The following is a 26,054-nucleotide window of genomic DNA, read 5'->3' as shown; positions in this document are numbered from 1 at the left end:
GCAGTTGGGAATCCTCCCACTGGCTGAAGCTGCAATCTTTTTCCCTCTGACTGTGATTAGCATTCCAGTAGTACCCCCAGGAGCCATCCTTGCCCTGCCCTGCTCACTGGGGTCACAAGAGCAAGCTCAGTTCTCCCTGTGCCTTTCTCAAACACTGGGGTCTGCATTTAAAGGCAGGGGGGAAAAGAAATTAACATCATGAAGGGTTGCTTACTGTTCTTACAGTTAATTCCCCTCCCTCCCCCCCCTTTTAACAGAGAATGCTTGCACCCCCTTTGGATCTTTTACCCAACCTACTGGTAATAAATGGAATGGTTTTCTGCATTCAGTTACTGCTTTGGGCTTTAGGTTTGGGGTTTTTTTGGTGGTGGTGTTTTGGGTTTGTTTGGTTTGTGGGCTTTGGTTGGTTGGTTTTTTTGTTGTTGGTTGGTTTCCTGTGTTTTGGTGGGGGTTTTTTTGTTGTTTGGGGGTGGGTTTTGGGTTTTTTTGTTGTTGTTTGGGTTTTTGAGGGGGTGGGTTGGTTGGTTTGGTTGGGTTTTTTGTTTTGTGTTTTAATTGGGCATATTTTCAGTCAGGCATTGCTGCCACTTATGAAACAGGTATTTCAGTAAAGCCTCTTTTGTCAGTAATTTTGGTTGATGATCCAGGGGCATGGAGGCATGTGATTCTCTTGGGGGTTTCTGAGACCAGTCATCAGTTCAGTACCTGCTGATTTTGGACTGGATATTGAAAGATCTCTTTTTGTGAGGGACAGACATAGTGTAAGGGATAGCTTCATGTTCCCTGGAGTGCTTACTGTAGGTGATTTGTAAATTCCTCAACTCTCCTCTTCATAGGCTCTCTTTGTAACACATCCTGAGTACAAGACTTCAAATGCTGGGTAAGGGAAAGGAGCTCCCTTCCTATTTCAGACATTGGTAGCTGCTGAGACAGCAGCACAGCGCTCTCTGTGAGGTCACTCAGGGTCATTCTGGTTTTGGTTTTTCACTGCTTTGGTTTGCCCTTCTGTATATTCTCTGTGAAAACAACGCTGCAAAGGCATGGGGTGGTTCCCGAGGAGAGGCAAGACTTGAAGCCTCACCAGATATATTGGATGTAGTCTGATGGTGGAGCACTGAACTTCAGGTGCCACTCAGCTGCGTCCAGGTTGATTATTGGGAGTCTTTGCTGCAAAGTGCTTTGGAGCTGTGAGTGAGCCACATCACTATTGGAGCAGGTCCAGAGGAGGACCATGAGGATGATCAGAGGGCAGGAGCTTATGGGGACAGGCTGCAAGAGTTGGGGCTGTTCAGCCTGGGAAAGAGAAGGCTCTGGGGAGATCAGTACTTGCAAGGGGCCTCCAAGAATGTTGTGGAGGGAGTTTTACAGGGGTTTGTAGTGATAGGACAAGGGGCAGTGGTCTTGAGCTGGAAGAGGGGAGATTGAGACTGGAGATTAGGAAGAGATTCTTTTCAGTGAGGGTGGTGAGACAGTGGAACAGGTTGCCCAGGGAGGTTGTGGATGCTCCCTCCCTGGAAGTGTTCCAGGCCAGGTTGGACAAGGCATTGAGCAACCTGGGCTGGTGGGAGGTGTCCCTGTCCGTAGTGGTGTGGGGTTGGAGCTGGCTGATCTTGAAGGTCCCTCCCAATCCAAAGGATTCTATGATTGTAGTGCCATTAATTTCACTCTTTGTACTGCCTTTTCTAAATACCAGGGGATTTTGACCGCTTTCCCATGGCTGTTTGATGCTGATATACACTGCACATTCATAATCCATTGTCTCAGAGACAGTCAGAGCCTTCATCACAAAATGTCACCATCAATTTTTGTGGATGGATCCAGCCCTAAGCCTGTGTTGCTTGTTGCCCAGCAGGTGGTGATGCAGTTGCAGATAGATTTGGGTCCTTTATGAGTATGCTTGGTTAATGGGAAGATTTTAACATTTCTCCATTTTGGAGGGGCTTTTTAACTAGTCATTTAACAGGCTGCTCTTGTCTTGGTCTTAGGCATCGATGTGGAAAACACCTCTTAAAACCTAGCTAGGCTGTGTCAGTGACAGTGACCTCAGTTTATGATGGGCACCACGTTGGCCAGCTTCCAGTCCTCTGGGACCCCTCCAGTGATCCAGGACTGCTGAAATCCTTTTTGGGAAAAAAGGAGGAAGGGGAAAAAAGGGGTTTGGGGGAAACCCTCCTCCAGCGAGGAGGGGCAGGTTTTCTGTGTTACATTCTTTCCTGTGTATTTTTGTCTATACTGTAAATCCTGTACATTGTGTATGTATTCATTGCATTTCATCCTGCTTGTAAGTACAGCCCTTTTCCATTTTGCTTCTCTGACTGAGTTAGCTGTGGGTTGGGGGGGGGGAGGGAGAGAACTGAACTTGTCTCACTACCACACTGCAGGAGCAATTAAACAATTCCCTTTCATAGAGTCATACAATGGTTTGGCTTGGAAGGCACCTTAGTTCTGACCTGTGTGCCATGGGCAGGGACATCTTCCACTAGACCAGGTTGCTCAAAGCCCTGTCTAACCTGCCCTTGAGTCCCTCCTGGGTGGGGGCATCCACAGCCTCCCTGGGCAACCTGTTCCAGTGTCTCACCACCCTCAGTGTAAAGAAGTTCTTTGTAATAGCCAGTCCAAATCTTCCTTTTTCAACTTCAATCCATTCCCTCTTGTCTTATCACAACAAGCCCTTGTGAATGTCCCTCCCCAGCTTTTCCTTTAGCCCCCTTCAGATGCTGAAAGGTCACTAGAAGTTCTCCTCAGAGCCTCCTCTTCTTCAGGCTGAACAGCCCCAAGTCTCACAGCCTGAAGGCCTTTTCTTCAGGTCTTCTTGTGTCTGTCTCATGTATCTATTGTAACACTTTGGGATTGTCAAATCAGTGCAGGATTGGTAGATGTTACCTTACAGAGCAAACAATGGAGAAAAACTGAGAGACACATTAAAGTGGGTCTCAGACTACTGCTTCTCCTCCTCACAGATTAATTTAAATATTGATTTCAAGCCAAACTATTGCTTCCTATGAAATGTTTTTTCTCCAGTCATAGCTGGTATTTCATTTAGGGATGTATCTTCCATATTTGAGGGAGAAAGATGCCACTTTGGTGGTCCTTATAAGATGCTAGTATCTGGAATTTGTGTATTTGGGATTGGTGAAACTTTCCACTCCCTTTGTTGTGTCTGGCTCTGGAGCAGCATTTGCCTCTGAGGCTCTCTTTAGGTGAGTGCTGTAGAGCCTGGCCTTGATGATCACAGGATCACACAGGATGTTAGGGGTTGGAAGGGACCTCTGGAGATCATTCAGTCCAACCCCCCTACCAGAGCAGGATGATAGAATCTAGCACAGGTTGCACAGGAATGCATCCAGATGGGTCTGGAAAGTCTCCAGAGAAGGAGATGATGGTTCTCTGTGTGCAGGTGCAATGGGCATTCCTGCTGCTGTGCTGAAGGGAAGTTCAGAGATTATCAGCTTTCATCTGATTACAAATTGAATCAACTCTATGATTCTCTTTTGGACATGGCACTTTGGGACATGGTTTAATGGCCACGGTGGTCTCAGGTTGATGGTTGGACTCAATGATCTTGGAGGTCTTTTCCACCCAAAACAATTCTATGGTTCAATAGCAGAGACCTTTCTGCCTGCAGTCACTGTTGCCTTGCTGTCAGATGTACAGGCAGCTGCTTTCAGAGATGTTCAGCAGTGAAGCCTTCAGGTGGCACAGTGGTCATTTTGATGCTTCAGCTCCTTGAGAAGGAAGAACAACTTAAATTGGCCCTGATAAGAACACAGAGATAGTGGGGGTGACATGCAAGAAGCTACACTTCAGGTGACAGTACATCCATCCCATTTTTCCTATAGCCATGAAACTCTCTTTGCCTTGAAACTCCCTTTGCTTGTTTTGACCAGGTGCCATGGAACCTGATGTGGATGAGGAGAAGATACCTTTCAAATGGCCACTGTATGTGTTTGGGTGCTCCTCACCACTCACAGATCCTCACAAGCACTGCCAGTACCTGAGGCCTAGCCCTTTTGCTTGTAAGGAGATGCAGCCAAAGGTCTGCTGGCACCATGGGTGGTCAGTGTCCTGCTCCCTGTGAAAACAAAGGTGGGAAGGGTCCTGCTGCAGTGTCCCCTGCCTCTGGGGTAGTGGCTGCTGAGCTCACAGAAAAGGCAGGAAGGGCTCAGCCTCAGTGTCCTCTGCTGAGCTCCCCTGCCTCGCCCGGCAGGCATGGACTTGTTTCTTCCTCACTGGTTTCTTAACCTGATGGAACACTCTGGTCTCAGCTCCAAAGCTCTCTTACTCTTCTCCAGTGCTTTATCCTGGCCTGCTGGAGGGTGGACCTGCAGGTGAATGAAGGCAGACAAGCTGCAGAAGCCTTGACTGGTAGTTATCTTTGTCTTCTTAACTAGGCTTGGCACCAGTATGAGATGTAGTGAGGTACTAGTTTCTGTATTAAAACCTCCTCAGGGCCTTTAATTCTCACATCTAGGCTGGTGTTAGTGGGCTGTAGTTTAAGTCTTAGAAATGCCAAACTCTTTGGAAGGGAAGGATTTGTCTCCATGTAAATCCTAAGGAAAAAAATTCTTCACTTTGAGGGTGAGAGAGTGTTGGAGCAGGCTGCCCAGAGAGGTTGTGGAGTCTCTGTCACTGGAGGCATTCTGAACCCAGCTGGACATGTTCCTGAGTGATTTATTCTAGGTGATCCTGCTCTAGCAGTGGGGTTGGACTAGATGGTCTTCAGAGGACCCTTCCAACCCTCACTATGCTGGGCCTTCATGAGGTAGTAACACATGTACACCTCTGTGCAACCCATGTGTGTGAACTACCCAAGTATGGCAATGTAGATCACCAACAGAGTACTGGGGTTTCTCAGCATCGTAGGAGACTGTTGGAGATGTGGTTTGTTAAAGGAGGGAGCTGCAGGAATTTGTGTAGGTGGAAGAAGGCCCTCACATTCCTTTATCCTCTCTGTCTTTTCTTGGAAGGTTTCTGAAGATGGCTACCCCTCAACAAATCGAAAGGAGCACCATGTCTGCTGTGAGCATGGGTATCAGCAGTGTGTGCTGGTACTGCTTACACTGAGGGACACTTGGAGCTGCTGCTTCTTCCCAACAGTGCCCACAATCCCCAATGCAAAGAGCTATTCTCCACACAAGCAGAATAGGTGTGTTGTCAACCTGGCTGTGCCTTCCTTCAGCAGTGACAGAGTGAAGAGAGGCTGAGGGACCTGGGGTTGTTTAGTCTGGAGAACAGGAAGCTGAGGGGAGACCTTCTGGCTCTCTACAGCTCCCTGAAAGGAATCTGGAGTAAGGTGCAGCTTGGTCTCTTCTCCCTAGTATCAGGTGACAGAAGGAGGGGAAATGGCCTGAAATTGTACCAGGGGAGGTTTAGGTTGGAGATGAGGAAAAATTTCTGTGCTGCAAGAGAGGTCAGGGACTGGGACAGGCTGCCCAGGGAGGTGGTGGAGTCATCATTGCTGGATGTGTTCAAGAAAGTTGTGGACGTGGCACTTTGGGACAGGGTTTCATGGCCATGGTGGTGTTAGGTTGACAGTTGGACTTGATGATCTTGGAGGTCTCATCATGAACAGAGCTTTATATTACTCTAGTGGGCTTCTTAAGTGTTTGTATGTTCACCCTTATTTCTCCAAACAATAACTGTGTTTATACTTCCCATTTTTCATGCAGGAATTATTGCTTTGTTCTAGCCAAACTTTATTAGGTGTATTAATAAGAATACAGCTTTGCAAAGGGCATGAAATTTATTGAACTGATTTGTTTCTCCTGTTCTTTCAGATTGTGTTTTATGCTATTGTCTTTTCAGGCATTTTTATTAGGTTGCCTTTTACTTAATGTTTGTGCATTAGCATCAATATTGGCAACGTCAGCAGATGGGCATCTTGATGTATTTAACTCTTGGCTTCGAGTACGTGGGGGGGGTTTCTCCATGTTAGTTTCCCTGTGTGAAAGGAGCTCTTGATGGTCTCTTCCTTCTGACCATTTTTTCAGTAGCTTATTGAAATGCAGTTGCTGGGTCAAGTGATGTTAATAACAGCATGTTTGTAGATGACTTCAGGAGGTCATTTTTCATCCCATCTTGGGTGGTGCAGTGTGTGGCTGCAGAGCTCACTGAAGTTCTCCTTCTTCCTGGAGATAACGAGGCACCTGTAGCTGAAGAGCTGTGCTGGTGATCATTGACTCAACGTCTGTGCTCCCTTGGCTCCAAATGTTTCTTCAGTGACCTTCCTTGTTGCCTAATTCTACTCCAGGTGTCTGTTTTTTCCCTGCTGATGATCATTGACTCAACATGTGTGCCCACCTGGCTCTCAATGTTTCTTCAGTGACCTGCCTAATTTTACCCCAGGTGTCTGTGGTTTTCTCCACTTTCAACGGCTCCTGCCTCCAGGCAGGTGCTTTAGAACTGCAGGGCACTGAACCTGCAGAAGAGTTGGGAAGTGGTCTGGGCCAGACATGCTTTGCAACAAGAGTGGGAAAGCAAGACCTTCAGTCTCATCACAGCAACTCCAGGTAAATAAGGCTGAATGATTAAAGTGGAGAGGAGCTCCAGAACTGGTTTTATTTTTCTCTCCTTCATGGAAAATACACTGTTGGCTCCTGTTTATCAGGTGTCTTTTGCAGCCCTGACGAAGCCTTTTCCAAAAGGGCCAAAGGAAGGGCAGGAAGCTCTAAGAAGTCTGCATGTGGTACATCATATAGTGAGCTGTGCTGTGGGCTGGACAGGCTGGAAATTGTGGAACTTTTAAATACATGGTGTTCCTTGGATGTGTCCAGGACTGTGCTGTGCCTAGGAATGTTCTGGTAAGAAGATTTGGGTTTTGTGTCACCAGTTTTCTGTCAGTTTCCTCTGAAGCCAACCTGCACCCTGGAGCCTTACAAATGCTGCTTTCAGGCACAATTTTGACAGAACGGTCTAGAGAACTTGCCAGTCCTTTCTCTTTCCAGGCAGTCTGTAGCCTCTGCATGTTGGTCTGAAGTGTTGAAATTTGGGAATTTAAAGGCTGCTGAACAAACTCAGGAATGCTGCCACAGGCATCCATCATTGTCTTGGGGAACATCAATATTTAAGAGCAAGTATGGGGTGATGGCTGCTTGTAGTTCTTCCTTGTCTGTGGTGTGACACACTTGGGATTTGCTTCTTTGTTTGGTTTCTCTGAGCTGTTCCTTAGAGCTGAGGCTGTGGCCTGGGTGTTCATATCCAAGCTAGAATTTTATGAGCTGCTTCAGTGCTAAATTAGCAGCAGCTACACGGATTCAGCCACTAATGATTCAGACGAGTTGGTTTATGCCTTTTCTTTTGCTTGTAATATTTGTTGCTGTTTTGGGCATCACTGCAACTTAACATTTCTCTGTTTTCCTTGCCAGGAAATGGAGTATCCAATAGAACTGCTTTGGTTCATGTTAAAAAAATGTGTGTTGAAGGCTGTTCTCTGATGAGATAAGTGGGGCACTTATTACAACAGAAGTACTGTGTCTAGCTCTGGGCACCCCAGCACAAGAAGGATGTAGACCTGCAGGAGCAGGTCCAGAGGAGGATCGGGGGCTGGAGCACCTCTCCAATAAAGGCAGGCTGAAAGAGTTGGGGTTGTTCAGCCTGCAGAAGAGGAGGCTCCAAGGAAACCTTATAGAATCATTTCAGTATCAGAAGGGGACCCACAAGAAAGCTGGTGGGGGGCTGTTTAGAAGGGCTTGTAGTGATAGGAGGAGGGGCAGTGGCTTTGAAACTGGGACAGGGTAGATTCAGGTTGGACGCTAGGAGGAAACTCTTTACAATGAGAGTGGTGAAATAGTGGAACATGTTGCCCAGAGATATAGTTGAGGCCCCATCCCTGGAGACATTCAAGGTCAAACTTGATGGGGTCCTGAGCAGCTGGTCTAGTTGAAGGTGTCCCTGCTGACTGCAGGAGGGTTGGACAAGATGACCTTTGAGGGTTCCTTCCAACCCATTGCATGTGAAATGAAATGTGAAAGACAGAAGTGTACTAGACATGTCTATGTCTTCACCCATCCCTCTCTAGCGTTCTCATGGAAACCTAATTAGGGTCTTTGAGAAATAACATAATTTGCCTTAAACTAGATGATCTTCAGTTACTCTCTTACTTGAATCAGTGGGTTGGGCTGAGAATAATACACTGTGAAAATGAAATATCCATATGGTAGTTGTCTTTGATTTTTCATTTACATCGTTTAGTAGTCATGAGGTCTTGGGTGACAGGTTGGACTTGATGATCTTTGAGGTCTCTTCCAACCTTATTGATTCTATGATTCTAAACCTAATTGTCTGCTAATTTAAATCTCATGCAACTGTGCTTAAGTAATAATAGCCATGCTGCAAACTGCATAGCATTCCTGGTATCAGGGGATAGAAGGAGAGGAAATGTCCTGAAAAGGTATCAGGGGAAGGTTGGGTTGGAGATTGGGAAGAATTTGTTTGCTGTGAGAGTGGTCAGGCTTTGGAACAGGCTGCCCAGGGTGGTGGTGGAGTCATCACGCCTGGAGGTGCTCAAGAAACCTGTGGCCATGGCACTTTGGGACATGGTTGGATGGCCAATGGTGGTGTTAGGTTGATGGTTGGACCCAATGATCTTAGAGGGCTCTTCCAACCAAAACAATTCTACGATTGTCAAGCAGAATTTCTTACTTGGAGTTTGTTTGGGTTTGGTTTTGTTTTCCTGTAGAAGTAAGGCTGTGCTCAAGCAAAGGCAGAATTAAAATACCTTTAGTTTGATATTTTTTCTTCATCTTGCATCCATGGTGTTTTTTATAACACAGGTTTAAGGGCTGTTTCCAATACCATCCTGTAGCTGAACTGTGAACTACAAGAATGCTGAATGCTGCTGTTCCTGCTGGCCTGGTTTTAGGCAGATTCCATGTTTAGTCAGGGCTGTTCAGGAAGTGTTACGTGGAAGTGCAGATCATTTCATTTCTGTACTCTCTAGTGATAAGGAGACCTGTGACATGGGTGTTCCTTCTACCTGGAGAAATGGATGTAATGCTTCCTGCTTATCACAGATGCACTTGGCTGCTCTTCAGGATTTTTGCTGTGCTGCTCCTGCAGCAATTCCTCAGGTTGGTTGAGTGTTCTTGTGTTTGGTTGCTTGTTTCGTGTTCAGTTATGTCATACCCTGCTGCTGGTCTCTGGAGGACTTTTCCCAGCTGTCTTAGTTTTACTATAAATATTTATTCTTTTCTTTGAGCTGCTTCCCTGCTTGAATTCTAGTCCTGATTTCCTTAATGAAGAGTATCTGCCTAATGACTCGTTTGTGTTACTTACTTCTTACCAGGATTCTTGTCCTTCTGTGAGCTCTCAGTCACATGAATACTTCCTACTTTACATCTTGGGATGGAGATGGTTCAGGTCTCATCACATCACTGTCTTTAGTGGTGTGGGTCTGTCCTCCTGGATGCAGAAAGCTTAACACTATCATGCTCTAAGGCTCCCCACTCCTGTGAATGTTCCCAGTGTGGTAACTTTTGAGAAAAGGTAAAAAAGAGAAGGGGAGGGAAATGTTTGTGTTTTTAGGAACACACTGTCCCTCCAAGAGAGTATCTGTCCTGTAATGCTGCGCTAACGTGCACTAGCCTCGGATAAATCCACCTTTGTTCATTGTGTTCTTGTGCTGTGCTGTAGATGTGACAAGAGGAACAATTGTGGTTTTAAACATCTCATTTTGTTCACTGCACAAAGGAAAGAACAGAGACAGATGGAGAAATCCAAACCTGTCTTCATTTTCATAGAAGAAAATGTGCAAATCAGGCTTGAGATGTTTCTGAGGGCTTGTTTGCTGTCTCTGTAAATACTACACAAATTAACCTGTGGTAACTCTTGAAGTGAGCAAGTGCATGCTAGACTCATTGCAGTACTGGGAAGTGATCCTTTTTCTGTTCACCAAAAGCACATCTACAGAAGGACAATAACATATGAGATGGATTGGTTCTTGTCAAAGGGGGTAAAATCTCTTCCTCTCATACCTCTGTCCTTGGCTTGTGGGCGTACAGGGCAGATATGAGCGTGCACTTCACTTTCAATTAGACAAGCAAAAAGATGAGCTGCTTTATGGCACTTCAAGACATGGTTTAATGGCCATGGTGGTCTTCTCAGGTTGGGCTCAATAATGTTAGAGGTCTTTTCTAATCAAAGCAACTTCATGATTCTGTGTTTTCAGTCCAAGTCTTGTGATACATTATGTGGAGTGATACTCGAAATAAAGCAATGAAGAACTCTTGCTTTTGAGGCTGCTCTTTTTGCAGATGAGGAAAACTCAGCTGAGCTAGGCATGAAAAGTTGAGTTCTGGTTATATAATGAAAAGAGCTCTTCAGGCATGTACAATCTACAAACATCTGCTGCCAGGAGGAAGCTTTTTTTTGTTCTTTCACAGTTGCTTGTCAAAAATGCCATGTGAATAGTCACATAATGGTTCTCATGTACAGAAGGTGTTTGGCCAGGGGAAAGTGGTTGAATATGGAGATTAAATAGAAGGGATTTTCTTTTTGCAGGGTTTGTGTGGCTCCGATCCTTGACATGTTGTGACCGTTTGAGGCTGCGCCTTTAAGAAACAGACAGTGCAGGGACACTCTAGCTGAATGTTTTCGGTACTAGAACAAAAACACTCTGATACTCTAAACGAATTTCATTGGTGGATGGACAAAATGCAACTTTAAATTGTAGGGCAGTTGGAATTTTTTCTCAGTTTGGGTTTTGGTCTGTCCTCCGTGCCAGCCTGAACTGCTTCTCTCCCTGCCTGCTTCTCAGCAAACTAAGCGGACCTGACCTTGAGATAAGCAAAACTAAATCTGCATGTGCTTTTGAAGCCTAATCACATCTCCTTTCCTTACTAACTGCCTTTCTTTCTCTCTCTGAACCCCTTTTTGGGAAAAAAGGGAGGTAGGGGGGAGAGAGAGTGGGGTACAGGGAGGGAAACACTCCCTGAGGAGGGAATTTTGTTGTGTTATTTCTCTTTGCTGTATATTTCTGTATATATATTGTAAATACCTGTATAGATTGTGTTATATATAATCTGCTTCCTATATATGCTTGTAAATACAGTCTTCTATATAGTATAGGCTTCTCCGACTGAGTTTAGCTGTGGTTTCTTACTCTGTGGGGAAGGGAAAGCTAGGCTCTCTCTCAACCTACCACAGGTACACAATGCAAAAGTGCCATGTGAATAGTCACATAATGGTTCTCATGTACGGAAGGTGTTTGGCAAGGGGAAAGGGGTTGAATATGGAGATTAAATAGAAGGGATTTTCTTTTTGCAGGGTTCGTGTGGCTCCGATCCTTGACACGTGTACCCTTTTTTGCACTGCAGTTGAGAACTTGAGGCAGGGAGTGTTGCTACAAAGTCAGCTGGAGTGTTTACCTCACTGAAGGTGCAAGAACATCTATGGCCTGAAAAACAGTCACCGCCACATCTTTGAAGTGCAAAACAGACTGCTTACAGTTAATATATACATGCAGCTTTTTTGTGAGGGAGAGACAGAACCCTGGCAAGAAACAAATTGATTAATTTCAGAGACTCGCCTCTTCTTGCAGACTTTGGGTGTTGTTTGGTGTGTGTTTGTTTATATTCATAAGCAGCTTAACTGGAAATGCTTTCAGCCAGCCTAACTTATCCTGAAGTCCCTGAGCGTTCTGCAGTGGTGGTGGCTTCTCTGAAGTTGACACCTGTGTTTCTGTCCTCATTAGTTAGTGCTCTCCAAGAAGAGTGCCTTCCATTTTTCTGATACTTCTCCTCTCAGAATTGTCAGAATTGGGAGGGACCCCAAGGAGCTTACAGTTCCAACCCCGCTGCCATGGGCAGGGGTGCTTTCCACCAGATTGGCTTTCCCTGAGGCACATCCAGCCTGGCTTTACAAACATCCAGTCATGGGGCTTCTACCACCTCCCTGGGCACCTCCTCAAGAGTGTCTTGCCCCTCTCTAGAAAATGTACTCTTGCAGGCAGAACCTAGATTGTGGGATACTTGTGCAAGAGTTTGATTTCTCTCCACCTCCAGGGCAAGAGAATTCTGATTCACTCCATTGACTAGAAGGTTTAAGAAGGCAAATTCTGCTTATTCCACAAGGTGAGGAGTTATGACATTGATTACAAAGCTACAGAAAAAAACTGAGAAAACACAGCCTTTAGATACACCCAACCTTCATCTCTGTTGTCTTTTACTATCATTTTGGATTTCTAAGTGCCTTGTTTTGTCTGGGGAAACCCAGAAAATAGCTGGATGCTTAGAACTCTGCCGTCTTTCAGACATCCAGCTTTTGGATTTATACTGAATGTGGCTGTGTGTTACATTTCTTGCTTTGCTGGTTTGTTTAGAGTTTTTTCACCTCTAGTGTTATGCTTTGAGGTGCACAATCAAAGCACATGGGATGTTTTCCCTCTCTCAGGAACTTCTTTGAATGAGTTTTGCTGTTCTGTGTATATTTGAGGCAAAAATGGTTCAGAGCAGCAGCCATCTCCACTTCACATGACTAATCATATTGGCCCAACCAGTTTCAGTCCAAGTCCTCCTGGACACAAATGTTTTGTGATAAAATATTTGTACCTGTAGCTTGATGTGTGTTCATGAAGCAAATAAATTGTGCCTGTCTATAGTTAGACTGTCACTGTGTCTTTAGTATTAGGTGGGATATATAGAGACAACTAGGAGCCTTGAGCAGTGGCAATAGCCGCTGAGAGGACAGTTCTTTTTTTCTTTCTCTCTCTGTGCCAAAGATCTGTGTGCTTTGGGGTTTTCCCCCCTGCTAGCATTCCTCCCTTGCTGCAGTGTTCATGGAATTTTTGTGGTACTTTCTGCTTTGGGCAGCTCTCTCTGCAGCTACTTGTGTCTTCAGCTGCACTCTGAGGGCTCTTGTGGGGCCAGGTAGAGACTGGAGGAAATTTGGGTTATCCAGTGCCCCAAAATCAAGAGTAGCAGCCTGTGGGTCATAGAATCACAGAATGTTTTGGGTTGGAAGGGACCTTAAAGATCATTTAGTTCCAACCCCTCCAGCAGGATGTGGGGCAGGGACACATTCTGGTAGAGCAGATTGCTCAAGACCTTGCCCAACCTGGTTGTGATCACCTCCATGGAGGGGGCAAGGCGCCCTGTGTTCTGTGCATTGCTCTGCTCAGCATTTGGCTGGTCAGAACCTCAGTTCTGTCTTTCTGAATAGAGGCATCTCTTATAGTCCTTCAAAGCATGGGGAGAAGACAAGTTTGTGGTTCATTTGGATGATAGCATGATTGATAACTTGTTTGGTAGCTTTAATGCCAGAGGAGACAGTAACATCTGCTTAGGGATTCCCTGTGGATCCCTGTATTACTGTACAACAGAGTCAGCAATTTATTTCTAGCTTGCATTAAAAAGGGACAGGATACTGCTGGAAACTATGCCTTCATTTCTACCCCTCACCCCTTCCACAAGTTAACCTTATCTGTGTCACTGCTGATAATTCCTGGGCTGTAATTACTGAAGAGCTGAATTCTGGTGGCTGCTGCAGTCTGTCTTGGCAACATTGAATGCAAGTTGGGAGGAACTTAGCTTTAACTACTGGAATCTCTGATTTCCTCTAATTTCTCTGTTGGGGCCAGTTTCAAGCAGTGTTGGCAGTGTCTCAACTAGTTCAGGTTTTGTTAAATCTCCTGCAGGTGAAGAGTGCTGTACGATCCAAGTCATGAGGAGGATAGAGTGGTTTTGATTTAATCCTTGTTTGCCAAACTCATGGTCAGTCTGTTGAGATGAGGAGAAACTGGAAATGGGGTCATCCAAGGTGGATGGTTTGTGCATATGAAAAGGGTGAAGAACCAGGTTGCATGTTGGAAGCTTCCTGTGTCTACCTGGGACTCTCAAAATGTTGTGGCTCTTCTCCAGAGTCTCTGCAGATTCAAACTGAGATAAAATTGGATTTTAATAGTGAAGCTGTAAAAATAAGTGCCTGTGTGTGGCAGTATCTGAACTGGAGAAGGGGAGCCAGAGCCAGCTTCTACTGCAGGCTATTAACTGGAATACCAAAGCAAGTGTGATGTGTTAACGCCCATCCTGAAAACAGGGGGGAGGGCTTGCGAGTGCTTTTCCCTCCCTGCAGGGCATTTTCCCCTTGGGAAACTGAGTCTGTTCCACTCCCCCCTCCCTGCCCAGCTAGGGTATAAAAAGGAAGACATTGCAGCTATTAGCTCTCTTTCTGGCTCCTGCCTTCCTGGACAAGAGCTACTGCAGCTGCCTTCCTGCTCCTCTGCCACGTGGTCAGGCCTGATCCTTCTCCCTGCTGCCTCTGCGCCTCTTCAGAGAGACTGGTTTTGTATTCTTGGTTTTCTCCCTCCCATCCATCCTTGTTCCTTGCCCTTGTGAACCTTACCTGTTATTGGTGTGTATATATATATTGTTTAAAGAAAACTCTCTTTACCTCTCTACTGCCAAGCCAACTCCAAATTATTTCTCAGTGAATTTGCTCCTTCTCTTTCTTTTTTCCTCTCTTTTGGGAGGGAGGAGGGGGAAGCGGGGGAAGGATTCTCAGCCTTGCCCCCATCTGAGCTCTGAAGTCCCAGTAAGGCTCAAACCACTACAGCAAGAAATAAAAAAGTGTCTCCAAAGTTTCAGTGAATTCTCTTCTGATGTTATTGCTTCTAATAAAGACAGATCTACAAAAAGTTAATTATTTTTATTTGGGAACAGTCCTTAGTGCAAGAGCACCTTTATTCTTGTGGTAAACATGTAACAAAATCTAATGGGTAGAAGTCAAAATGGTTAAAGTTCAGACTGTATATCAGCTGTAAAAAATTTTACAGAAGGCAATCAACCACTGTCATAAATTAGCAAGGGAGGTCATAAATTTCTTGTCATGTTGGAGCTGTTCCTAACGAGAAATGTTTCTCAAACATCTCATGCTTCAGCCACAGCTGGTTGGAGTTGCTGTGGTCCTGCGTTGTGAGTGCCGGGAGTGAAATGCTGTGTGTGGTGTTCAGTTGTGCCCCTGTACTCTGCATTGGTTAGGCCACACCTTGAGTCCTGTGTCCAGTTCTGGGCCCCTCAGTTTAAGAAGGACATCGAGACACTTGAACGTGTCCAGAGAAGGGCAACAAGGCTGGGGAGAGGCCTTGAGCACAAGCCCTATGAGGAGAGGCTGAGGGAGCTGGGGTTGTTTAGCCTGGAGAAGGGGAGGCCCAGGGGTGACTTCACTGGGGAGGTTTAGACTCGAGGTGAGGAGAAAGTTCTTCACCAAGCGAGTCGTTCGTGATTGGTATGGGCTGCCCAGGGAGGTGGTAGAGTCACCACCCCTGGAGGTGTTCAAGAGGAGATTGGATGTGGCACTTGGTGCCATGGTCTGGTCATGAGGTCTGTGGTGACAGGCTGGACTTGATGATCCTCAAGGTCTCTTCCAGCCTTAGTGATACTCTGAAATGTGAGACTCCAGGGAGTAGTCCCAGTGTAAAGTGAATCAATATTTGTTTGTTGGCTTCTGGTGGGTTCAAGAAGGAGCTTCTGGCTCTCCAGTCAGGAGTGTTTCTATTGCTGTACTTGGGATAAGAAAGGGGATTTAATGGCACATGAATTATCATAGAATCACAGAATAGTAGGGGTTGGAAGAGACCTCTGAAGACTGAGTCCAACCCCTCTGCCAAAGCAGGGTCACCTAGGGCAAGTCACACAGGAGCATATCCAGGTGGGGCTTTAAAGCTTCTGGAGAAGGAGACTCCACCACCTCTTTGGGCAGCCTGATCCAGGGCTCTGTCACCCTCAAAGTAAAGAAGCTTTTCATCATGTTGAGGTGGAGGTAGAGATTTAATCCTAGTAGAACTAGGGTTTGGACTCGAATTTTGTAGTTCTGGGGGTATTTGTGTTGAGGGGATGTGATATATTTTTATGAGACAAAAAAAGATATCTATGAGAAATGCAATTGTCAGGGGGCCATGACAGACAGCAGCTGACTGGGACTGGGCAGCCAGGGGGGTGAGCAGGGTTGACATGGCAGGAACTTGCTAGCCAGGGCTTGTCACAGCACCCCAGCCAGGGAGTGGGGCAGCCTCCACTCAGGTCACCTCTCTGGGAATGGGCCCAGCACTTGTGATAGAGCTGGAGACTGGCATCTTACTATCATGCAGGGGCATGACACTGTAGTGGGAAACCTTGGTGAGCCTCATCGAGAACCACTTCAGTGTGTCCAGAGAAGAACAACAAAGCTGGTGAAGGGTCTAGAGAACAGTCTGGTGAGGAGCAGCTGAGGGAACTGGGGTTGTAAAGTGTGGAGAAGAGGAGGCAGAGGGGAGACCTCATTGGCCTCTGCAGCTCCCTGAAAGGAGGTTGGAGTGAGGTGGGGGTTGGTCTTTTCTCCCTACTACCAGGTGATATAAAGAGAGGAAATGGCCTGAAGTTGTGCCAGGAGAGGTCTAGGTTGGAAATTAGGGAAAAATTCTTTGCTGCAAGAGTGGTCAGGGGTTGGGACAGGCTGCCCCAGGGAGGTGGTGGAGTCACTGTCACTGGGAAAGTCCAAGAAAAGTGTGGTCATGGCACTTTGGGACGTGGTGGTGTTGGGTTGATGGTTGGACTTGCTGATCTTAGAGGTCTTTTCCAACCCAAACAACTGATGCTGCTGATTTTTTTTCTGCTTTGCCCATGCTTGAGTTTTGTTTGCGCTTACTTGGCTGTTTTCCTTCAATAGCTGTGCGTGAAGTACCGCCAGCATTACCAGGAAAATGGATAGGTTTGGCTGCTTGATCTGCAGTTTTTCTTGCCACCAGACATTGAATGTATATTGAATGTTGCAGAGCATGGCCAGGAAGAGTGGTGTGACCTCTGCCTGGGAAAGGAGCCGGTCACACTCTCTTGCAAATATGATTACCACCAATCTTTATGATGAAAATAAGCAAAGCCACATTTGCTGACTACCCAGTCTTTCCTGCCAGTTCTTTCTGAATCATCAGCATTTGGAAAGAGCAATCGAAATTGAGCGAAGATCTAACTTTCACAGATCATCATCTTCAAGTGTGACAGTTGTCATCTCTGTTCCCTTGTCTTTAGAGGCTACACGGTGATGCATCTAAACTGTTGACTCTTCTCCTGCTCTTGCAATGAGTCATGGCCAGAAATCACATCAAAAGAGTTAGAAGTAGGGTGAATCATTTTGTGAATCATTTTTTGAGGGAGTAAGAATACTTTGGACAACTTCCTGGCCTTTGGCCAGTAGGTTGCTCCTTGGAGATGTAAGAGCAGCTGTACCATGTAATTGGACCTCTTGGGTGTCAGGTGTTTGAAGGTGTGTGGGGTTCGTTCATGCACTCTTGTCTTTTCTCCAGTGGTACCTCCTATGTTTTCACTGTCTGCTGAGCAGTGAAGCCTGTTGCAGAATATTTGGTTCATTACATTGGGCTGGGTTACGTTCAAGAGCAGCTCAAAGGGAATCTGTATGCCCAGTTTCTGCCTCTCCCCATGCTTGGCACAGTTTAAGACTTTATGAGCAGTTATGGGGCTGTCCTTTAAGATTCAATTTGCTACGTATCGAATTCACAGTGGACTCCTGCCTTCCAGGATGAAAACTTGAGTTTTATCTTTTTTTCACAGAATGGTAAGGGTTGGAAGCAAGCTCTGGAGATAGGGGGATTGGACTCTGCCAAGGCAGGTTCACCTATAGAAGGAACGTGTCCAGGCAGGTTTTGAATGTCTCCATCACCTTCCTGGAGAGCCTGTTCTAGTGCTCTGTCACCCTTAAAGAAGTTCCTCCTCATGCTTTGATGGGAATTCTTTTAGTGTCCTCTCTGTGAGCTAGAAAGGAATCATGAGGGGGAGGAATCAGTAGAACACTGAAACAGGTTGCCCAGGAAGGTGGTTGAGGCCCCGTGCCTAGAGATACTCAAGGTGAGGTTCAGCAAAGCTCTGGGCAACCTGATCTAGTTGAGGATGTCCCTGCTTACTGCCCAGGGGATTGAACTACATGACCTCTGGAGGTCCTTTCCAGCACAAATCCTTCTATGATTCTGGGAGTGAAACTTGCTGTATCAAAGATAAATTTCAGTATGTATGATTCTGCAGCTACTGCGGTGGGTAAACAGGAAGGGAGGAAGAAAAAGGACAAAATTAATACACATGGAAAGGTGAAGTGCTGACTATAGCTATGGAAGAGTCATTGTATGGGCAGGATAATCTGATCTGGATGTAAATTGGATTGAAACTAAACTTATGTAAGGGCAAGATACTCATTTAATTACTGCTGGCTGTTGATACAGTGATTATGATCAGTTGCTGTTCAGTATGAGGAAGAAATTCTTTACAGTAAGGGAGGGAAGTCACTGGGGCAGGTTTCCCAGGGAGGTTGTGGTTGCCCCCTTCCTGGAGGTGTTCACGGCCAGGGTAGACAAAGCCTTGAGTAACCTGGTCTAGTACTGCCACTTGGGATCCATCCTAGGGTAATGAGGGAACTGGCAGATGAGCTGGCCAAGCCACTCTCCAGCATTTACCACCAGTCCTGGCTCACTGGAGAGGTCCCAGATGACCAGAAGCTGGCCAACATGATGCCCATCCACAAGAAGAAGGAGCCAGGGAATCCCAAGCCTGTCAGCCTGACCTCAGTGCCAGGCAAGATTATGGAACAGGTCATCCTGAGTGCAATCACACAGCACTTACAGGATGGCCAAGGGATCAGGCCCAGCCAGCATGGATTTAGGAAGGGCAGGTCCTGCCTCTCCAACCTGATCTCCTCCTATGCCCAGGTGACTGCCTGGTGGATGTGGGGCAGGCTGTGGATGTAGTCTACCTGGACTTCAGCAAGGCCTTTGACACTGTCCCCCACAGCAAACTCCTGGCCAAGCTGTCAGCCCCTGGCTTGGATGGGAGCACACTGCGATGGGTTAGGAACTGGCTGGAGGCTGAGCCCAGAGAGTGGTGGTGAATGGTACCACTGCCAGCTGGCAGCCAGGTACCAGTGGTGTCCCCCAGGGATCAGCATTGGGCCCCATCCTGTTCAATGTCTTTATTGATGATCTGGATGAGGGGATTGAGTCCATCATCAGTAAATTTACAGATGACACCAAGCTGGGGGCAGGAGTTGATCTGTTAGAGGGTAGGAGAGCTCTGCAGGGGGACCATGCCAGGCTGGGCAGATGAGCAGAGTCCAAGGGCATGAGATTGAACCTATCTAAGTGCCAGGTTCTCCACATTGGCCACAGCGACCCCAGGCAGTGCTACAGGCTGGGGTCAGAGTGGCTGAGAGCAGCCAGGCACAAAGGGACCTGGGGGTAGTGGTGGACAGCAGCTGAACATGAGCCAGTAGTGTGTGCTGGTGGGCAAAAAGGTCAATGGCATCCTGGCCTGGACCAGGAACAGTGTGGCCATCAGGAGCAGGGAGGTCATTCTGCCCCTGTACACTGCAGTGATTAGGCCACACCTTGAGTCCTGTGTCCAGTTCTGGCACCCTCAGTTTAGGAAGGATGTTGAGATACTTGAAGGAACAGCTGAGGGAGTTGAGATTGGTTAGCCTGGAGAAGAGGAGGCTCAGGAGGGAGACTTTATTGCTGTCTACAACTACCTGAAGGGAGGTTGTAACCAGCTGGGGGTTGGTCTCTTCCCCAGGCAAGCAGTGACAGAAGGAGAGGGCAGAGTCTCAAGTTGCACCAGGGGAGATTTGAGCTGGATGTGAGGAAGAAGTTCTTCACAGAGAGATTGGCCACTGGAATGGGCTGCCCAGGGAAATGGTGGAGTCACCTTCCCTGGAAGTGTTTAAAATAAGACTGGATGAGGCGCTTGGTGCCATGGTTTAGTTGATTAGATGGTGTTGGGTGATAGGTTGGACTTGATGATCTCTGAGGTCTTTTCCAACCTGGTTAATTGTGTGTTTGAGCAGAAGGTCTCCCTGCATGTGGCAGGGGGTTCTGGTGTTATTACTAGAGCCTGAAAGTCACCTTTTGAATTTGAAACTGTAGAAGTTTGTATGTTACAATCAGAATGTGTAACATTGCTCTGAACTGTTTGTTGTTGTTGCTCTGGAATTTTTATACCTGTGGTTTGCAGAACCCAATAAATCTTTTTTTCTGTTTTGCCTTACTTTGTTGAACAAGGTGATGCTAGTGTTGCAAGACTGCAGTATTAAACCAGCATGTGGTATCAGAGAGCAGCTGACAGGCCAGAGAAGCCAGGAATGGAAGGCATCTCTTGAGATCATCCAGTTCAACCCCCCTGCCAAAACACCTGGGGAAGGTCACATATGAATGCATCCAGATGGGTCTTGAAAGTCTCTGAAGGAGGAGATTCCACAACCTTTCTGGACAACCTGCTCCAGGGCTCCATCACAGCAAAGAAGTTTTGCCCTCTGTTGAGGTGGAACTCCCTCTGTCCCAGTTTGTACCTGATGCCCCTTGTCCTGTCACTGGGCACCATTAAAAAGAGACTGGCCCCTTCTTCTTGACACCCACCCTTAAGGTATTTGTAAACATTGATCAGATCTCCTCTCATTCTTCTCTTCTCTAGGCTAAACAGCCCCAGGTCTCTCAGCCTTTCCTGACAAGAGAGATGTTCTATTCTGTTAATCATCCTTGTGATCCTGTGTTGAACTCTCTCCAGTAGTTCCCTGTGTCTCTTGAACTGAGGAGCCCAGTGCTGGACACAATACTCCCCATGAGGCCTCATTGAGGCAAAGCAAAGGGTCCTTTAGCACTGTGTGTTTCCAATAGTCAGTGAGTTACATGTCCTTAATTGGTTCAGATGATCCAGCCTGGATCGTGAATCACCCTGGACAGTGATTTGGATGTATCTGGGGTAGTAAGAGCCAAGTCATTTTAGTTTGCCCCAGAGGCTAAATTGATGTTCAGATCAAGTTCATTTAAGTTGTTTTTGTGTTGTGTTTTGGGTTTTTTTCCACACTTCAACTATTCATTTTTCTTTTTCTGACAGCTTTATTTACTGTGTGCCCAAATGGCCTGCCACCACTTTGGCATCCTGTCAAGAGCCTGAAGGCAGCACCTAGTTGCCATGTGCTTTGTATAAAACTTGAATGGACCATTTGGTTTTTCATTTACTTAATTTAGGAGAGGTTGCTGGTGTTCTTGTCCTCCTGAAAGCTGGTTAGTAACACTGTGCATAAGAGCTTACCTTCAGTCTGCAGGGAGATCATAGAATGGTAGAGGTCAGAAGGGACCTCCAGAGAGCATTGAGACCAACTGCCCTGCTAAAGCAGGATCACCTAGGGCAGGTTACACAGGAATGCATCCAAAGGGGTCTTGCATGTCTGCAGAGGAGACTCCACAACCTCTCTGGGCCACTTGCTCTGGGGCTCTAGCACCTTCACACCAAAGAAGTTTTTCCTTACGTTGGGGAGGAACTTCCTGGCTTCCAATTAGTTTCCTTTGCCCCTTGTCCTTTCATAGGACACTAATGAAAACAGTTATTTCTTGCCCCGTGGGTTAAAATAGGTTCTGTTTGTGTTTCTTGGTGTCCATCAGCTGATGGGCAGCAAAGCTTGGCAAGTTGCCTCTGAAATAATCTTTTTTAAAATCATCTTGATGATTAAAAATGTCAAAGGATGTTTATTATTATTCTCTGGTATTCATTTCGGGGGTAAAACTTGCTGCATGTTGGGCACATGGAATTCCAGCTGTCTGAGCTTCACGTGTTTATAGTGCTATATATTGTTGAACTACATATATGACTTTGTGTTTTGTACATCTACAGTTTCTCTCAAGATGGAGCTGTTCATTTCATAGCTTTCACAAACCCTCAACATATTGCAGCTGTGTGCTTAAACAACACACAAGAAAGTGCTTCTGGTGCAGAGAAAGCCAGTTCATGTGGAGAACAAGAGATGCAAGTAAATCAACTTCTAGGTCTCTACAGATCTAAGTAGATCTCTGTTCTCCAGAGGTTTGACCAGTAGCCTGTCTTCTTGCTCTACATGTGTAATGATGACTGCCCAGTCACCAAAGTGTGAGCAGTTAAAAGACATCTCAGGCATCTTGCTTGAAAAAGGCAGACAACAAACGTAGCCCAATAGTATTACTTTCCAGCTTTCACTGCTTTTATCCCATCAATGCTTGTGTACACATTTCCAGCTGAGGTTTCTGTTCAGATGGCACTCTGACCCATGGAAGAACAATTTGTGAGGGCTTGTTCCCCACATAGAATCACAGAATTGTTTAGGGCTGGAAGGGACCTCAAGGATCATCCAGTTCCAACCCCCCTGCCATGGGCAGGGACACCTCACACTACAGCAGGTTGCTCACAACAACATCCAGCCTGGCCTCCAGGCATGAGGCTTCCACCACCTCCCTGGGCAACCTGTGGCAGTGTCTCACCACCCTCATGGGGAAGAATTTCTTCCTAACATCCAGACTGAATCTCCCCATTTCTAGTCTTTCTCCATCTCCCCTAGTCCTATCACTCCCTGACACCCTCAAAAGTCCCTCCCCAGCTTTCTTGTAGCCCCCTTCAGATACTGGAAGGCCACAATGAGGTCTCCTCAGAGCCTTCTCTCCAGACCGAACAGCCCCATCTCCCTCATTCTGTCCTCATAGGAGAGGTGCTTCAGCCCTCTGCTCATCCTTGTGGCCCTTCTTTGAACATGCTCCAGCATGTCCAGATCCTTCCACATGGAACATCTGATGTAAGCCTTCCCACAGAAAGTGGTTTTCCAGGCAGGTTTCACCACTGCCTTTTCATTTGCTTAGCACTCTAAGTGCTGTCCATGCTGAAGCTTTTCTTCTCAATGTTGTTTTTTTCTGTGTGAGTTTTGTGAAAGTTAAGTTTCTTTGTTTCAATTGAGGCAAAGTGTGAGGATTTTTGCCTCAATTCTCAGCAGTGCAGAGCTCAGTCTGACCTGTTGTGCTTGGGTTAATTAAATTTGGGTCCTGTTTTCAAGCGGTGTGCAGAGCTTAGATGAGCCTTGTAGTGCACCCCTCCAAATGTGAGCCTGTGCTTCTGGAGATTAAAATGCTCTATTAAGGGACTGATTAAAACATGAAATTAAATTGCATATCATCCTTTTGGTTCCAAGCTTAGATTAATTAAAAACTAAATTACCTGTAACACCACCTACTTTCTATACTTCAATACCTTCCCATATGATCAGATGGAACTGCAAAGCTTAAACTTCAGCTGAACATACTGGTACATGGACAATGAGAATTACATAATGAAGTCTAGGTACTGGTCAATTAGAATGACAACAGGCACTTATTATTAAAGAGACATTTATATAAATCATACATTTAATATTTATGTAAGAAGGACATTGAGACTCTTGAATGTGTCCAGAGAGGGCAACGAGGCTGGGGAGAGGCCTTGAGCACAGCCCTGTGAGGAGAGGCTGAGGGAGCTGGGGTTGCTTAACCTGCAGAAGAGGAGGCTCAGGGGAGACCTTCTTGCTGTAGACAACTACCTGAAGGAAGGTTGTAGCCAGGTGGGGGTTGGTCTCTTCTCCCAGGCAATCAGCATCAGAACAAGAGGACACAGTCTCAAGCTGTGCCAGGGGAGGTTTAGGCTGGAGGTGAGGAGAAAGTTCTTCCCAGAGACAGCTGTTAGCTGTTGGAATGTGCTGTCCAGGGAGGTGGTGGAGTCACCATCCCTGGAGGTGTTCAAGAGGGGACTGGACGTGGCACTTGGTGCCATGGTTAAGTAGTCGTGAGGTTTTGGGTGACAGGTTGGACTTGATGATCTTTGAGGTCCTTTCCAACCTTATTGATTCTATGATTCTATATGACAAATACCTTCTGTTTTTCACTGCAGTGGCAGTTACTTTAAAGAGGAAAGAAATGTCCTGTGCTGAATTAAGAACCAGAAGGAATTGTGATGCTGCCTGGATCGAATGTCCTGTTCAAAGTGGTTCCTGGCTGTCATTCATTACCTTATGAGTTTGCATATTCTAATTTTAAAGTTTCAAATAATATAGATCAGGCCACCAAGAGGGAGTATTAAGCAATTTTGAAGATGTAGAGTGGTCTTGAAGATGAGCATTGGGGGATTCTAGTGCATGTGCTGCTGATGCAAATTTTGCTGGGTGTCTGTGTGTGTCTGTATAGCTACTTATATGTAAAGGAAGTAGAACTGCACTGAGCATGTTTTGCTGACAGTTGCAAACTTGTGCTTTATTGTTATTTATTTGGGAACACATTGCATCCCATTAAAGACTTTGGTAAACTACTACTGGGTCTAAAGCCGCGTGTCAGGTCGCTTTTGCGAGGATGGCCTTTAGGGATCATAGGACCCAGTGTGGAGTGATTCTGTTTGTAGGCAGGAGGACCCTGTCCTTTGCAGTTCTGGTTTCAGAATTCCTAATTGGAAGATAATTGCTCTGTTTACTGAAGCTTATTCCTCTCATGCCATGATTTTCTTCCTTTTTAGACTATGTAGCTAGCATAGCATTTGGTCTCCAAATTTATCACACGTGCTAAGGGCCAACGGCATCCTGGCCTGCATCAGGAGCAGTGTGGCCAGCAGGAGCAGGGAGGTCATTCTGTCCCTGTACACTGTACTGGTTAGGCCACACCTCAACTACTGTGTCCAGTTCTGGGACCCTCAGTTTAGGAAGGAGGTTGACTTGCTGCAACAAGTCCAGAGAAGGGCGACAAGGTTGGTGAGGGGCTTGGAGCACAAGCCCTATGAGGAGAGACTGAGGGAGCTGGGGTTGCTTAGCCTGGAGAGGAGGAGACTCAGGGGTGACCTTATTGCTCTCTACAACTACCTGAAAGGGGGTTGTAGTGAGGCAGAGGTTGGTCTCTTCTCCCAGGCAACCAGCACCAGAACAAGAGGACACAGTCTCAGGCTGTATCAGGGGATGTTTAGGCTGGATGTTAGGAGGAAGTTTTACACAGAGAGAGTGATTGCCCATTGGAATGGGCTGCCTGAGGAGGTGGTGGGGTCGCCGTCGCTGGGGGTGTTCAGGGCGAGGCTTGACAGGATGCTTGGTTGCCCGGTTTAGTTGATTAGGTGGTGTTGGATGATAGGTTGGACATGATGATCTTGAAGGTCTCTTCCAACCTGGTTTATTCTATTCTGTTCTAAAATCATCCAAGGAACCAAATGAAGGCATTTTTCCTTACATGCTAGAATGTCCTTGAAGCCTGGGGCTTTGCAACAGAGAGTTCTGAGTAGAAATGGATGAGGAGTTTTTCTCTGGTTCTGCTCTATCTTTCAGCAAATTTTCTTCCACTTCAGACAGGAAATGGGGTGTATCCTGCTATGAGTGAAAAAGAGCAGCAGAACCGGGGAAAATAGTTCTGGAAAGCATTTGAGGCTCAATTTTTTTCAGCTACTCCAGTATGGAGAATATTGTGGGGTTGTTTTTCAAAGCTGCTATCGTGAAGTTTTCCTGGCTTTTGTTGTCCATAGGGAATAGGCTGCTTTTGTACAGCAAAATCATTGAGGCAGAAATTTATGGGAGACCTGATTTATGCAGGGAACTTCAGATTGTTGGGGAGAAGGGAGTGGAAACCACTGCCTTACAGAAATGTTCCTTCTGTTTCTTCCTGATGTCTGGCTGCAGTGAAATCACAGAATCATAGAATCATTTCTATTGGAAAAGGCCTTCAAGATTATTGAGTCCAACCATCAACCTGAGACCACCATGGCTTTACCAAATCTTTCAGCATCATATCTCTGTCTTCTGAACACCTCAAGGAATGGGGATTCAGGCACCTCCCTGGGAAGCCTGTTCCAGAGTTTCACAACTCTTTCAGTGAAGACTTTTCTTCTAATGACCAACCTAAAACTCCCCTAGTGCTATTTGAGGCTATTTCCTCTCATCCTATTGCTAGTCACCTGGGAGAAGAGACTGACCCCCACCTCACTCCAACCTGCTTTTCAGGGACTTGTAAAGAGCAATGAGGTCTGTCCTCAGCCTGCTCTGCTCCAGGCTGAACAACCACAGTTCACTCAGCTGCTCCTTAGCAGCCCTGTTCTCCAGACACTTCACCAGCTTTGTGCCCTGCTTCAGTACCTCAATGACTTTCTTGGAGTGAGGGACCCAAAACTGAGCCCAATTTTCAAGGTGCAGCCTCACTCACCAGTGCAGAGTACAGGGGCACAATTATATCTATGCCTACCTAAATCTGTGTCTCAGGATTATATATCACTGGGATGCAATGACAGGAGAAGGTC

General features: G+C 46.3%; 1 protein-coding gene across 1 annotated transcript in view; it reads left to right on the top strand.

Moving 5' to 3' along the window:
* PCDH15 (protocadherin related 15) overlaps nt 1-26,054 on the top strand; it is a 995,294-nt gene that overhangs the window by 526,923 nt on the left and 442,317 nt on the right. The gene's annotated exons all lie outside the window — the stretch shown is intronic.

This window comes from Dryobates pubescens, chromosome 30 (genome assembly GCF_014839835.1).
Source record: "Dryobates pubescens isolate bDryPub1 chromosome 30, bDryPub1.pri, whole genome shotgun sequence".
Taxonomy (NCBI): domain Eukaryota; kingdom Metazoa; phylum Chordata; class Aves; order Piciformes; family Picidae; genus Dryobates; species Dryobates pubescens.
Note: the sequence above shows the minus strand (reverse complement) of the source record. Positions and strands in the feature narration are given on the sequence as shown.